At 34.2% G+C, this 16,623-nt stretch overlaps 1 protein-coding gene across 6 annotated transcripts in view; it reads left to right on the forward strand.

Annotated features, from left to right (window-relative positions):
• Positions 1–11,727: 11,727 nt before the first annotated feature.
• The window catches only part of LOC5564078 (motile sperm domain-containing protein 2), an 87,175-nt gene continuing 82,279 nt past the window's right edge, over positions 11,728–16,623 (forward strand). For 2 of the 6 annotated variants that reach the window (XM_021843143.1, XM_001648353.2), the window contains exon 1: positions 11,728–11,896. The gene's annotated coding sequence lies outside the window, so the exon portion shown is untranslated. Of the gene's footprint in view, positions 11,897–11,917; positions 12,232–16,623 lie in introns of those variants that run through there. The other 4 variants (XM_021843145.1, XM_021843146.1, XM_021843144.1 and 1 more) reach the window with 2 other exon arrangements.

The following is a 16,623-nucleotide window of genomic DNA, read 5'->3' on the forward strand; positions in this document are numbered from 1 at the left end:
TTCATTCATCTACGGTGCTAAGCAAAGGCCGTTTCCAGCGGTACAGAGGATATTGGAAAGGGAACGCGTCTAAGCTAGTCGTCGCACCGTGTCAAGGTTGCATCGCGAGACTTCCATTATTCTTCATCATCAGCTGCGGCTGAGACGGGTAACTTCTGCAGGCGGGTCGAAAATTGACTGCAAAGCTCGATCTCGCAACCATTTGGGAGCTTGAAGATGGTATCGTTTTGTTTTACAATATGAAACACGATTGGAATTCAAATTCTATATCCACCAACCAAACATCTTGAATATGTTTCTAATCATGCTCCATGAAGCTCATTGCTACTGATCTCGTATGCATTTGCCAATGTTGTACAAAACTCACAATCTATTCCAACAACTTTCGTATTCAATTCAACACTGATCACTTGAAATTTTATTCTCAACATCAGTAACCAAATTCATGCTAAAAGATTCGCAAGTGTTCCTATGAGTTTACTAAGAACCGTAGAACGTAACATTGATCAACTGAGTGACATTAATCGGACCCTCCGCGTAAAAAGTTCGAAATAACATGTTTCGTTGAAACATTTTAAATGCATGTTTTTTACGTGTAATATTTTCAACTTTTTAGAACAATGATTTCTTTGCTTTGATACACAAACGAAGATTGATGATGAGTGAGTTCTGCAAAGTGTATTCAAGTGAGTTCTGCAAAGTGTATTATGAGCATGTGATATGAGCATAAAAAAGGCAGTTTTTTTTTCTAAAACTGAATACTCGGCTTCATTTAGTAAAATATGGTACTTTCAGAAACATGCTTAAAACTTAAACATGCTTAAAACTTTCTAAAAACAAAATACAGTATATAGTCATAAGTGATGGGTGCTGGTACCAGTTTTAAAAAATAGAAAACTTACAGCATTACCACTATCAAATGAAGTTTTTAAGAAATATAAAAAATATTCAATTTTACCCCGTTTTACGGTACCTAGCAGAAGTTCACTTGGAAATGGAAAACAATGTTTGACGTCAACGTGGTATAAATTAACCATTCGATGACGGATACTTCCGATATTGGATGGTCTCCTGCAATGGAGCACTTCAGGATGATTCTCGACAACGACAGTAGGTAAAATCAGCAATTCATCAACTGCGCGAACACGTGAGTTTTGCACAAAAAAACCAATGCTCAAACTCCTCGGATGTGGTTTTGCTGTTGAAGTGATCGTACTTTACTACTGCTTGTTTGAGCTGGTGCCTATGTACACACATTAATTTCACGGGTTGAATAGTTCGGTCATCTCACTGTCGAGGCTCATTACCGAACTGAAGCTTGTGTGGAGTACATAAAATACCAATGGCTCAAAGCTACTTCCTATGTCCAGTAACCGATGGTATTTTTTGCATTGAAGGATGAAGCCAAATAATTAGCTTTTGCAGAAAACGATACACCTACTGTGCCGAAATGTTCGTCTTTTAGGTTGAGCCAAAACTATTGGCAAGGCGACGTAAAAAAAACGCCTAGTCGTCAAATTTATTTTGTGTACCTCACCAGATGAAAACAGTAAGATAAAAGCAGAACAAAAACTTCAATTTTGGCAATTATTTTTACGCCATTCCGAAATATATCAAAACTAAGATAAAGAAATAAGAATTCAATGGAAGAGAATCAGATTGTCTATCGAAATTTTCTTACTTTTTATTGATAAAAAAAAACATATCTAGCTGAAAACAATATTTTTGGTACCGTCATCCAGAGTAACATTGATCAGCAGGGTAACATTCATCGGTATGATCCTTATTTACCTTTGGAATATTTTCAAAGCATGAATGGCGCCTCTCTTTTTTACATTCATTAGCTAATAAAAATTGAGGTTTTTGCAATTTTTTTTTAAATTTTTTTTTCTCAACGACTGAGGACTTTATGAAGAATGTTCACTTTTGCCGGACTGTGAAAAGTATCACAACTAATTTTTTTAGCAAAATCCCTTACGTAATTAATGGAAGGCCCCTTATTTGAATCGTCTTCAGGGAAACTTCTATAATCCAGCAATTCAATGAAATTTGAATAATTGAGAAGTTGAGACCACCAGTGAAACATGGGAAAATAACTGCATGAAACAATTCATGAAACAATTATTCAGACGGGATTATTAATTCAATCCAATTTGATTAAAAGCGGAAGTTATGTTTGTATTTGATCTAATTTGATCAAAAGGTGTATGAAGAATGGATAATTATATTTTTTAAATGAATCTATTTAACTTTCGGGCTCTCACGCAACGCTTTTGTTCTTTGTACAATAGCTGTGACTTATATGCTATCATTTTACAATGAAGATATCTATCGACACCAAACCAAAATGTATTCCTCAAGAAACTTCTTAAGAACAATACTCAACAGTTTTTGTTCACAGTATGGGTACATAATGCGGTAAAACCGACAAATGTACATATAAATCGCATAATAATGAACGCACTATATGCTGTTCGAGTAGACTACAATTTGAAACCGATATATCTCAAAATCCAATTTCGTAACATGAGGTCTTCAGTAAAGTTGTTCTAGAGGTGGAGCGCTGTTTAATGGTACCGTTTTGATTCGAATCCCGGACAGCTTCAAATTCCAAACACTCTACTGTGCATGGGAAAGATTTCACTCGAAATGTTTCAAAATTTGCTGTGAAAAAGTTCCCAATTTGAAAGATGATTTAAAAAAAACATTTCCTATAGCAAGCCAGTTTAGTCCTAGTTTTGACGTGTGGTGATGGCTTAGTGCTTTTAATTAATGATTTAACTATTCTAAAAGTGTTTTTCAAGAGTTGTACGGAATTCGAATCAAAGTGTCCGGAATATGAAGCAAGAGTGTGATTGTACCCGGAATAAAAATCATGAAGAGGCTGAAAATTTCGATTTATTAAAGTAAATTCAAGATGTGGAATCCAAATCTTCACCCAGCATTCGAAATTTAAGTATTTGTGTGGCCTGATAACGTTGAGGTTCCATACAGTACGATTCAATTTATATGCGTTTCGATTAGTTGTACTTTACTGCCAATGCCTTAAGTTTCCTTAAGTGTGCATGCAACTTTTACTTTTGTTTTGCAAATATCTCAGGAGCCTGTCCATTTAGAAATATGGCATTTTCGACAAAGTTTTTCAGTATCTCAAGGGCTATCATTGTTCGACCAATTTGATTCAAAACATTGCCACTAGTCAGCGCTAGTGAGCATGAAACTTTTATTTTGCAGATATCTCAGGAGCCTGACCACTTAGAAAGTTGGCGTCTTCGGCAAAGTTGTTCAGTAGCTCAAGGACTATCATTATGTTTGCCACTAGTTTCGGCACTGCAGTCTTGGGTAATCAAAACGACTGTTTTAGATTTTTCCCGACGTTTCGACTCTTATCCGAGTCTTCTTCAGGGGGAGACTGTAGTTAGGCTTGATTAGTGGTAGGATTACTTACACCATCTTTGAACCAACCGTTACCGCCTTCACAAGTGCAGAGTAAAGTAGTGGCACTATTAAGTGAAACATTAAAAACTTAATAGAATTATGAAGGTTAAAAATTAGGATCGGTCGGTTTACTTTTGTATTTTTTGATTTGGCTGAAATTTGGCATATGCTTTCTTTATACCCAAAAATGCCTTTTTGCATCATCGGTTCGCCATTTTTACCCTAGCATTACTTTTAAGAAGGGCCTAAGAAAAAAAGCCTTAACGATTTTCAAAAAAATATAACTCAGAAACTATTTGTCTGATCGATTTGGTTTCTTCCGCAAAGTTTTAGGTTATTATTGGAACTATCTGGAAAAAATATACACTGTAAAAAAATGTTGTAATTTTTTTTCGAAAATAAAGCTTAAAAATCCATTTTCTCAAAAATCGTTTTTTGTTTTTTTTTTTTTTTTTAAATAAACTTTAAAGTAGACCAAAAATGGAGTCTTTTGCACAGTGGGTCAAGATGGAGAAATCATGAACAAAAAAGTTATGATTTTTTAAAAAAAGGTTGATTTTTCAATATGGTCTAAATAAACTTTTTGAATACTTTTCGACCCGATTTTATGAGAGTACGCAAAATTTGCAACAAAAAAGGTACATGAGAAAATTTTGCTAATTGCTACCGTTTCCGAGATACAGCGATTTTAAAATTAAATTAACTGAAAATTCACAACTTTTGGTTGTTTTCGGATGTTTTTCGAGTTGATATATTAAAGAATATTTTTTTCTGAAAGCATTTTATTTTATATTCTTATACAGGTCGGACTCGATTATCCGGAGACTCGATTATCCGGGGACTCGATTATCCGGGATTCGATTATCCGGAATTTTAGACTCGATTATCCGGAATTTATTTTTTGATGTTCTTGTTCTTCAATTTTTATGCATAAATCTGAGATTATTTGGTATTGCAATATAAAATATGAATTGTTTTGCAGTTAAGAACGTATTTCAGAAAAGGAGGGTTTAAAAAAGTGTTTTTTTATGTACGCTGGTCAAACAATTTTTTTTCTTGTAATGACCCCTACTGTTCCTAGAAAAAACTTCTTGCTACACAACCGCATCATATAAATAAAATAACGAAAAAAGATAATATTTAAGTTCTTTTATCAAAGATAACAATTTTTTTCTTAGTAATTCGATTATCCGGAGGATTCGATTATCCGGAGTGAAAAAAAAATCGACACACCGGATAATCGAGTCCGACCTGTACAATGATGGAGTGTCCTGTTTTGATACATATTTCTTACTTTTTCATTATGTTTACAATTTTTTTACTATCATTACAGTTTGAAAATTGCCCAACTTCTATTTTATCTACGGAAACTGGAATAAATGAATGGTATTTTTGTGTTCCGTGAATAGTTATTGCTTTCGAATTTTGTTCATTAAGCTGCTCCTTGATATGTCCATACTCTGTTCTGCCCATAACTGCAAAACAGTCACATTCGACATTTTTGACAAAATGGAGTTAATACCATGGAGAGACATCAAATGATAAATTCTTTCGATCAACTTACTGAAATCTGTAAGATTGTTCTAGAAAATTCGGAAAAAATACCAAGTTGTTTTGTCACATTGGTAATTATAATCGCATAACAGTCACATTGAGATTATAAATTAGCTTCGTAATGTGATAGCAATGAAATTTCAATCAAAATTATTTTCTGACAATTCACCTAGTATGCGATATGAGTTGTACAAAATATCAGCCTCAAATAAGCACTTTTGAGTTCCTGGTTATTTTAAGAAATTTTAGTTTCGTTCCATACTGCCATAAAATTCACACTTGGTATGCCATTTACTCAATGCCTACTTTTGTCGAATGTTACAAATATGCAGTTATGGGCAGTGTTGTAGTTGTATAAGAAAAGAAAATTTGTGTTAGTTGCTCCTCCTTTCGCTTTTGAGCCCAATCAAATAATTCCTTGGCATTTTTGATGGGATGCTCACGTTCTTTAGCTAGACTAGTCCTTGTAGCCATGCGTTTTATTGTTCCCCCTAATGCATCGCAGGACCCTTTGCCATGCGATGTTGCGAAAAAATGCCATTCAACATTTATTCATAGTTTTTCTTAAATTGGCAAAGACTAGAAAAGTTCTTTCTATTTTTATATTGTGATGCAGCTCCATCGGACATGAAATAAATTTTGTTCAAATTTAAGTGCTTTTCTTGGCGTATAAAATTTATCATTTTTGAGATAAATAAGCTTTAATGATTGAGCATCAGGTATATTTGTGTGAAACAACTGGGCACGTCATTCCTTCTTCTTCTTCTTTCTGGCGTTACGTCCCCACTGGGACAAAGCCTGCTTCTCAGATTAGTGTTCTTATGAGCACTTCCACAGTTATTAACTGAGAGCTTTTTTTGCCGATTGACCATTTTTGCATATGTATATCGTGTGGCAGGTACGATGATACTCTATGCCCTGGGAATCGAGAAAATTTCCTTCACGAAAAGATCCTCGACCAGCGGGATTCGAACCCACGACCCTCAGCATGGTCATGCTGAATAGCTGCGCGTTTACCGCTACGGCTATCTGGGCCCCTACGTCATTCCTCTACTCACCCGAGCAACACACATGTTATAATTGTGTATTATCAACTCATATATGACTAGTTTTGGTCATATATCATTTGATAATACACAATTATAACATGTGTGTTGCTGGGCATAAAGCTTTTGTTTTCGAATGGAAATATTTCATGATCTTAAATCGATATAAATGCATTTCAGGTATTGATTGCTTTATATTCGTTATTTTTTTATTTTTTAACTTTTATCATTTTGTACCATATTTTCTTGATAATTACATATCAAAATATCACAATGTTGAATGTTGAAGTTGTGTTTCGTTAACAAAATAAATAAATCATTTTTACAGGGCACATTTTTTATTTCGCCTCATACCATGAAAAATTACCAAATCAATATTTTTTCAAACATTTTAGTCAAAAATTATCCGCTCTTTCAGAAAAATGAACAAATATGCTTATGAGCCTCAAAAAACATTCGAAAATGACCGAAAATTGACAATTATATCATAATTTTGTATTAAAATCGCTGTATCTTTAAAACGGTAAAAGTAAGCTTGATTTTCCCACATACCTTTTTTGTTATAAATTTTGCGTACTTTTATAAAATCGTGTTGAAAAACATTTAAAAAGTTTATTATTACCATTTCCAAAAATTCATCTTAATTTTTAAATCATAACTTTTTTGTCCATGATTTCTCCATCTTGACCCACTGTGCAAAAGACTTCATTTTTTGTCTACTTTAACATATAAAAAAAATCAAAAATACGATTTTTGAGAAAATTGATTTTTAAGCTTTATTTTCGAAATATAAAAAATACAACTTTTTTTTTTACAGTGTTTATTTTTTCCAGATAGTCCCAACAATAACCTAAAACTTTGCGGAAGACACCAAACTGATCGGACAAACCGTTTCTAAGTTATATTTTTTTGAAAATTATTAAGGAATTTTTTCTTAGGCCCTTCTCAAAAGTAAGGCTAGAGTCAAAATGGCGAACCGTGCATCATCGGCAAAAGGCATTTTTGGGCATAAAGAAAGCATGTGCAAAATTTCATCCAAATAAAAATATATAAAAATGAAATTTGGGAAAAAAAAGTCGTCATTTTCTGTAGAACCGCTCTATAGTCTTTGAGTTACTGAACAACTCTGCTGAAGACGCTATCTTTTTAAATAATAGGGCTGCTAAGATATTTGCAAATCAAACGTTTCATGCTCGTTGGCGTCACCTGATGGCAAAATTTAGAATCAACTAGCACGATCAATGATTGCCCTCAGCTTATCAAACAACTTTGCCAAAGACGCCATCTTTCTAAGTGGTCAGGTTCCTGAGATATCCGTAAAACAGTTTCATGCGCACTAGCACCGCCTGGTGGCAAAATTTCGAATTTCTTGGCTCAAATAATGATAGCCTTTGAGCTACTGAATAACTTTAACGCAATGCGGCATCCTTCAGAGTTGTCAGGATCCTAAGATATTCACAAAACAAAACTTCCATGGTCACTAGCGCCGCCTGATGGCAAAATCTCAAATTTCTTAACCCAAATATTGAAAGCCCTCCAGCCACCGAACAACTTTGCCGAAGACGCCATCTTTCTAAGTGGTCAGGCTCCTGAGAGATTTGCCAAACAATATTTCATGCACACTAGCGCTGCCTGGTGGCGGAATTCCGAAACTGAATAATCACCGAATGTTAGCCTTTGATATCTTAACCCGTATGGGCCAGTGTGAAAGAAAAAAAACTAAAAATCTCACCACTCTGCGAATATCTAACGGATTTGGCACACATATCTAGTTTCTAAAAGTGACCAAAGGATCTCGGGAATGTTCGTGTGGCCGGAGATATTCAGGTGGGTTACTGGGTCAGGTCGGCTGAAAGGGTACTGTACTTCTGTGCCTCTAGAGGTAGGCAAATTTTAAGTCACATATAGTTTCCGGAATTAGCTATAATGTGGCCACTATATCAAGGAATTTGAAGAAAAACGCATCAGCGTAAACCTTTTGATAAACGATATAATTGGAGAACCATGTGTCTCGCATTAGTTTCACCCTTTAAATAACCATTTTCGGGTCACCGGGATGCCTCAGATTCACGATAAAGTTTGTATCTAAACATATGTGTCAAGCCTATGGGAACGCATTTTATTAAACTATGGAGTTTGATCTCTACTGTTAGGAAATTTTATCGGTTTAGTATCGCACAAATCTATAGTCGGTTTTTCAGGGAATTATGTCCGAATGGCCCAATCCAGTACATTCTAAACGTGTTCATTTATAATGTTGAATATCAAATCTTGATGATTTGTGCAAATTAAAATGATTGCCATTGCAAAAAAATTAAGATAACTAGGCGTGTCTCAAAAAGTACACCATTTTCACCCGACCTGACCCAGTGACCCCATTATCATTACGGTTCAAAGAGGAACATTAACTGTATTTCGTATGGTTCTATTGCGGTTTCGATTTATAAATGAAAAGAGTCAAACTTTGTTGGTAAATGTATTTTAATTGTTTTCAATTATAATTAATACTAATTATACTATAAAGTGACCAGACGTCCCGGATTATCCGGCACAGAACAATTTTTAACTTGACAGTATAGTGTCAATAGTTTTTATTTCAACTTACTGAGTATATAGTGCAAGTCTTAGATTGAATATGAATGTAAATTGCACATAAAATATTGACAGCGCTTCATTGAGGATGAGATCTGAAAGCGTCCTGGATTTTTTTCCGAGACGCATCTGGTCACATTATTATACTATGATAAGTCGTAGGTGTTTTCAAAAAAAAATAACATACTTTTCAAACTGTTTATTTTATTTTTGTACTTAGGTAGTCCAGATAAATTCTAGTGGAGTGCAATTTTCATTCATAATGCGCCGTTCATAAATGACGTAATGGGAGATGGTAGGGATAAGCTCAAGCGTTACGACTCACACACAAAATTCAATTTTTCATACACAAAGCATTACGGATAGGGTTACCAGACGTACTCTTTTTAGAGTACATGTACTCTGTTTTTGCCTTAAAAATGTGTGTACTATTCTTTTTACTAAATGGGCTCAAATGTACTCTTTTCTAGTTATTACTGACGATTGCCGAACAAAACAAATAATCTTTTGAAGAAACCAGATCTATCTCATGAAAACAGGAGATCCAACGTTTTTCGTCAAATAATAGCTAAATCGAATTGGTACGATCAACTCAATAATAATTAGAAAGTAATCATAAACTAATATATCTCACTTAATTTAGAAATTAGTTTATTATTAATTATTGAATGTGTTTTGAATTATTTGGATCACCTTTTTTTCAAGTACATTTTCTAGAAACGTTGTTTTTCAATGGTTCAGTGATTGAACAGAACTGTGGGAACGGAAGGGTTGAACTTTAAAATATAGTATCTAAAACACGAAAATAAAATTTCAACAATTATTTAGAAAAACTTAAATGAAATACAATGCTTGAGATTCTTTTCAGATCCAAGGTTCAAAAAATCGTTCTTCTTAGTTCTAGTTAGTTCTTAGTTCCTGCACAAACAAATGTTGTTCCACATTTGGCAAAGAACATTCTTGCTAAAGTAGGTACTAAAAAATATTTGATAGACTAGAAATTCGCCAAAATTTGAATGGCTTTCTGCATGATATGCGTCATTATAAAAAAAAATACTGAATAAATCGATTCATTCAGAATCAATGAAGAGACGAACCAGCCAAGGGCTGAAAGTCTCTCTAATAAAGAAAATACATTCATTCAGAATCAACGCATAGTATAGAATGCTTGCTATTTATTGCTTATTAGGATTAGCGAATGAAATGAAAATTAAATTTCGTGAATTCATCAATGAAAAGATAGTACAAAATATACTGCGAATGTAGGAAGATTAATTGTGAATATGAATCTGACAATTGTTTGCATTATTTAGGTCAAAACGGCGTACTTAGTAAATATTTCCACTTTTTTACGAAATTAAACTTTTTTCGTCGATAAAGTGATTGCGAGCAACGACATTGGATTAAAAAAAGAACATAAAAATTATCAAAACAATGAAACAAACACGTTAGTAAAAAGTTCATTTTCAAAATTTTAAACTTTTAGGCTAAGCGTACTCTTTTATAGAGATGAAAAAATGTACTCTTTCCGATAAGAGCAAATATGGTAAACCTAATTACGGAGGAGGGAAGGAGGCACAAAATTGTCAATTTTAGTAAAACGTAATAAATGGACGCTGCCTAAGGCTAATATAGATTACTAAGCAAGCAATTTCCTTAACGGGTTCAGCGTTTTAGCTTTAAATTTGTATAATCATTAGAATATAAGGGCCAAAAGCTAAACTAAACATAGAAGACGTGTTTAATAAATACCATATCTAAAATAATAAAATGTTATCCAATACAGCTTTTTGCATACTACAAAGGACTAGCTTGAGTTTCATTGTTTTATACTGAAGTTCTGATTGAAGTGAATAAATATTAATTATTAGTTCATTGTTCAATGCTGTATTATTCTTTTTTTACTGTCAAAACTGGGATCTATCACTATTTATGATTGAGACCTTCTTTAGCCGAGTGATTAAGTTCGCACTTTTATTTTGTAATAATTTCCAAAAAAAAATCCATTTCACACTATTTTTAAGTAATTTGCACTTGTCATTACAATTGCTTGTCCTCATTTAGTGTCAAGCAGTCTTTAGAATAAACGTAATAATCTTCTAGTCAACACCAGGCAAGGTGTCGCAATCGTAATTTCCTCAAGTTCCAGTCCAATTTCTCCCGTCATAGCCCTTTCGATATCATCGCTCTATCCGCAAGCATTTAGCACGTTCGATTTTTTTTTTTCAATATGTAGGTTGCTGTAAGTACCAAAGCACCACAATATAGACAGTAACGTGATTGTTTCCATTTCCAATGAAGATAAGCCGCAGATACAGAGATAGGGTAACTAGGTGTAATACGCCCCAACGAGGCAATACGCCCCTCTCCATTTTCACGGGATTGAGGCTTCTTTTACACGTAAATATGATCACATACCTTGAATATTCTCGAAAAAATGATGTTGTGCATATATGTTCTTTGAGAAGCATAAACAAACAATAGAAATTCTAAAAATATCGAAAATCAGGTTTTTGGCGTAAAATTTTGCGTCCGATAAGCAAGCCTCACCGTAAATGAAGCCCATCGTTTACTTTTGTACTTATTACAAAAACTTTTACCGGAAGAAGACTGGTAATGAACCCTTTTAAGCTTAGCAAGCAGTGGAATTCTGTTTGGAAACATTTCTACAACGCTGTGGACCTTTTTTATATGGGAGGGGCATATTGCCCGGGTTGTTTTGAAACGTAAACATTAGGGCCGTTTACAAAGAAACATCTTAAACGCTTTTTTGAAGCAATCTGGAAAGAGAAAGTTTCGTGCAGAACATGACCAACTAAATAAGGAACACCTTGACATAAAAAACTTTAGAAGTGATGCATTTGCTACTGCGATAGAGCAGTATTTCCTTAAGGGGGCGTATTACACCTTTTTACCTTACGTACAAGTAGACACTCGCTGCAAGACAACAGACAATACATCTCGTACCCAGCGTGCAAAGAACCCACAGTTGTAGACAAAAAATACTCGCCAAATGTCGATTGTCCGTCCATAGACAACCAACACCAGCGCACTGCACAACCAATCACCACATCAGTGACGAACCACTCGAAACCAACAGAACAGTCAGATTAGTTTCAACCTCCGATCGGGCGGGTCAGAGAGTCGCTTTGCAGCCTCGCGCGTGGTGTCGTCGAAAGCGCGGCCGTTTGTGATTCGCATTCGCGTCGGTTCTAATCTGGCTGACCTGAGCGGGGTTAGTGTTGCGTAAAAGCAATCTATTATTGGTGAGAAGCGTTGTGTCGGCGATGCAACTTGATTGCACGAGGTTGCATTCATCAAGAAATTGCATTCCAGTAAATTGTCCTCTTGGCAATTTGAAGCATTACTGCCGAGCGAAGCTAATGACGGGTTAACAACGTTTAAACGTGCATTGTGGTTATCAATTTATTACGACGAACGCTTCACTGTGTGGACCGAAGAGAACGAAAGAGAAGATATACGAATGTCGCAACTAACAGCACGTGTCTGGAAATCATAAGCCCGCCGGAATCGAAGGGCGTGCATCTGTTTGAGCCTTGGTGCTAAAATCCAGTATTCCATCAAACGAACGATTGAAAAAGTGTGTGAAGTTTTTAACCCTTTGTCTGTGTTATGGGGTCATATTGACCCTCTTTGAAGAGCTGCAACTTTTTTGTTAGTGAACCAAAAAGTGTGAAATTTTTAACACGTTAGAGCAAGGGATTTGTTTTACGGAGGGAAGTTTTTAAAATATCTCAAATAATAGTTTTCTAATGTCATTTTTTTAAATAGCACAATTTTTGTGCATTTGGGTCATATTGATACCAAATTCAAATTGTCAAATATGAGCGACTGTTTTGGAAAAAAAAATAGTTGCCTATAAAAAAATATATACGAAAATTCAAAAGGGAGATGATGAGACTCAGAAGCAAGTTCTTTTTAAAAAAAAGCCCAATAAAAACGAAAATTTGAAACTTTGGAGGTCTCAGGAACAAATAAAAACATACATCCTTCGGGAAGGATTTACAACAGAGAAAATACAGAGGCTGTATTATAAATAAATTAGTTCGAAATTAGTCACGTGATGGCGCTAGCTCAGAAGATGTTACTTTGTGAAGCCCATTTCTTTATTCTGATTCCCTATACCTTCATATACCAAGCCCACATAGTTATGGATTACTTTGGCGTTCAACATCGGATAACTCGCCTCAAACATACACGTTGATGTGAAACATAATTTTGCCAATTCATACTAAGGAAAGTGTACTAGTTATGGCTATAGTGGTTCCCTATTTGGCTGTATGTGAAATATTGATAACTTTCACATTTTAAATCTTTTTGAATGTTTTAATATCAAGACATATTTTAAATCTAACAACTACAACACACACAAATTTTCAAAATTTGAAGACATTGAAGCTATCACGTATGGCGAAATAGGGAACCACTATGTCCACAGCTAGTACACCTACCCTATTTGTCTTCTGTAATTTGTAATGTTAAACATAACACTCAATCTTCAAAATAATGGTGTTTTGACAAATGTTTAGTCGGTATTACAAAGCTATCATTATATAGTCTTGATAGATAATTCTGAAGGGGCCCAGATAGCCGTAGCGGTAAACGCGCAGCTATTCAGCAAGACCAAGCTGTGAGGGTCGTGGGTTCGAATTCCACCGGTCGAGGATCTTTTCGGGTTGGAAATTTTCTCGACTTCCCAGGGCATAAAGTATCATCGTACCTGCCACACGATATACACATGCAAAAATGGTCAATTGGCATAGAAAGCTCTCAGTTAATAACTGTGGAAGTGCTCATAAGAACACTAAGCTGAGAAGCAGGCTTTGTCCCAGTTGGGACGTAACGCCAGAAAGAAGAAGAAGAAGATAATTCTGAGTACTCAATATTACCGGTTCTAACTAGTGATCCAAAATATCAGCCAGGTTTGTTTGCCACAATCATGGATCTTTAATACAAAAAGTGAAGAAGCATTGGATTTAACATTTTCAGGCAACCGCACTAAGGATAAAACACTTACAATATTTCAAAGCAAACACATATAGATGAAAAGCTAGGCATAGAGCAAAGTTTATGTTTCAATATATTAAAATTTCATGTTGCCCATGTTGTTTTATTGAATTAGATAGGTTGGGTTCAACACTAATTGAACCATAACTCTAGGGTAACGATCTTGCGAAAATCGTGTTGATTGTCAACGAGAGATTTTGATTGTGAATTGATATTTTCGCGACCGTCGTAGCATTTACTCTTGGTAAGATTTTTAAGTAGACAAAGGGCTATGCAGTGCACATTTAATACGTTAAAAAATTCTGCTGTTAGAAACATAGTCCAGCATCAAAAAGAAAGCAAATCGAAAACATATAAGGTACAGTAGGGGAAGTGTATCAGTGGGGTAAGTGGATCATTCGTCAATATTAAGCATAAATATTCGAATGAGTTGAATGTTTTCGCACCATTGCTTAGTTTTAAGTTATATTCTTACGTCCACACTGATACTATTGCAAAACTGGCACTACACGTACACTAACACAAGCAAACGTGTTAGCTGCAAAAAATAATTATTTTAAAATTGTTTTCCATCAATCAAATATCCAATGTATCTCTGTCTAAAATCGAATACTATTAGTTTTTTCGACACATGGTGAGCATTCCAGTTCTAAATGAATGAATCACAATGAAAAATATGTGATTTTTATAAACAATTACAGATTTATTGTACATGGTACACTTACCCCTACTTTTTAACGGGGTGGGGTAAGTGGATCTAGTATTATTATCATTTATTAGCAGACTGCATACGAGAATTTTAATAAGTTTAAATATCCGCAAATTTCGTTTTCCTTTATTTTTTGCATTCCTAGCATAAATTTGTCAAATTGACTATAGAGGATTTGAATTAATCCACCAAAGTTTTTTCACCTTTCTGATATAAAAAAAATACAAAAAAAATAATAATCTCAAAACTTACACGAACCTTTTGGTGGTTTATCTAAGCTGAGTTGCAAAAGAGCAAAATATACCAAATCTCCAATTGAAAGCACCTTATTTGACCATATAAATGATTCTAGACAGATGATACAAACATATTCATAAATAGAATAAAAAGGTTTCAGTTTGTTATTCAAGTATAAATGTAACTAATATTTCAAACCACGAATATTTTTCGAAAACTAGTTATAATGTCTTTTTTGTTGTTCGAAGTAGTGTAAACTAATATATACATATTTTTCAATATATTTCGATTAAATAAAGATTCGATTTAATTTTAAAGTATTAAAATGTACCATTACTAGCACTTATAATAAGAACGAGAGTACCGTTAAGTCACCAGTCACCGTGCGGCCTCCATTCACCGTGCACATATACAAATTCCTACAGAATATTCATACAATTTTCACAAATCATTCTTTGGTCAGCAAAATAAGATAAAACTGATGAAACGAAGTAGTTTTTGTCACAAATAATTTTGAAAAACCTAGTTTATGTAGACAAAATCATGTGAATTCTGTTTGATAACGAGATATTGCAACAATCTTAGTAGAAACGCCAAAAAATCACTTGTTTTATTTTAACGATAGAGTATGAAATTTTTCAAAATTTCAACAAGTTTTCACTGTGGATATTATTAGTAAGATGTATTTCATCGTATGAGCAATGAGATTGAATGCAAATTAGAATTTTTATTGTGTTTCAGTCGAAACCCAAATGCACGGTGAATGGATCCTTTTCAATATATATGGATCCTATTACCGTGTATAGTGTAAAAGGCATGAAATTATGCGATAATATTAGATTTATTGGATTGTACGACATTTCCCAGAATGACGTTCCCCAGAACGACATTCCCCAGAACGCCATTCCCCAGAATGGGACATTCCCCAGAAAGCCATTCCCCAGAATGGGACATTCCCCAGAAAAAAAAATAACAAGAGATCTTTGAGGTGTTCAAATCCAGGAAAATGGTAAATAGTAAATAGTTAATGCATCTAACTGGAAAATTTGAGGAAAACCATAATTTTCATAGGTAAAACATTTTCGTATTGTTTTTTTTTTTTTTATTTTCAACGGTAGGACTTTCGGTTTGTTGCAGTCTTTCATTTATTGAATGGAGAATCTTTAAATCAAAAATTCTTTAAAATTAACCACCTATGGTCGGAAATGTAATTCGAACCATTTGGACGATTTTTATATTTTTTGACGATTTTCTCGTCAAAAAAGTTAAAATTTAGCGTGACATAATATGTGTACCATCCCTAATTATTTAGACAATAAACCTAGGAAGAACAGCATATGTTCAAAAGAAGGGAGAATATACCATAAAAGCCGAAAAACAAATTCCATTAATTTACTTTGTGACATATTAAACTACACCAATCTCCCTTTGGAAGTACAATTAGAAAAAAACAGCCAATTTTAAAAGAAGGAAGAATAACTATGAAAACAAAAAAACAATAACTTGGATAAAGTTTGATCATAAAACACAGTATGGCATATGTAGGAACAGCTTATCCCGAGCAGAAGAAAATAACTACTGAATACCAAATTGAGGTATTCCATACCAGATAATTTCCAATACTTACAACCTGAATGAGGTATGGATGAGCCCTGCATAAGAGGTAAAATACCTCAGATAATACCTTCTGCATATTCTACTAATACCAAGCTGATAACTAAATCAGGTATTGTAATACCTAAATAATACTTGATGGATTTTCATATAAAAGTGGAATTTTTCAATACTAGTTCAATACCTCCAGCAGACCTCAATAGCTGCTCAATACCTCAATGAAGTATTTTTAATCGTTTTAAAGATTTTTTTTCAATACCATTATAATACCAAATTGAGGTATTGACAACTGAACAATACCTAATTTTGGTATGATACCAAAATACGGTATGCATAAGTTATTGGGGAGTTATTTGTTCCTCCTCGGGATGTTAAACGGTTGAGCTACTTTTCCTCGAATGTCGG

The sequence above is a fragment of the Aedes aegypti genome, chromosome 2 (assembly GCF_002204515.2).
Source record: "Aedes aegypti strain LVP_AGWG chromosome 2, AaegL5.0 Primary Assembly, whole genome shotgun sequence".
Classification (NCBI taxonomy): Eukaryota; Metazoa; Arthropoda; class Insecta; order Diptera; family Culicidae; genus Aedes; species Aedes aegypti.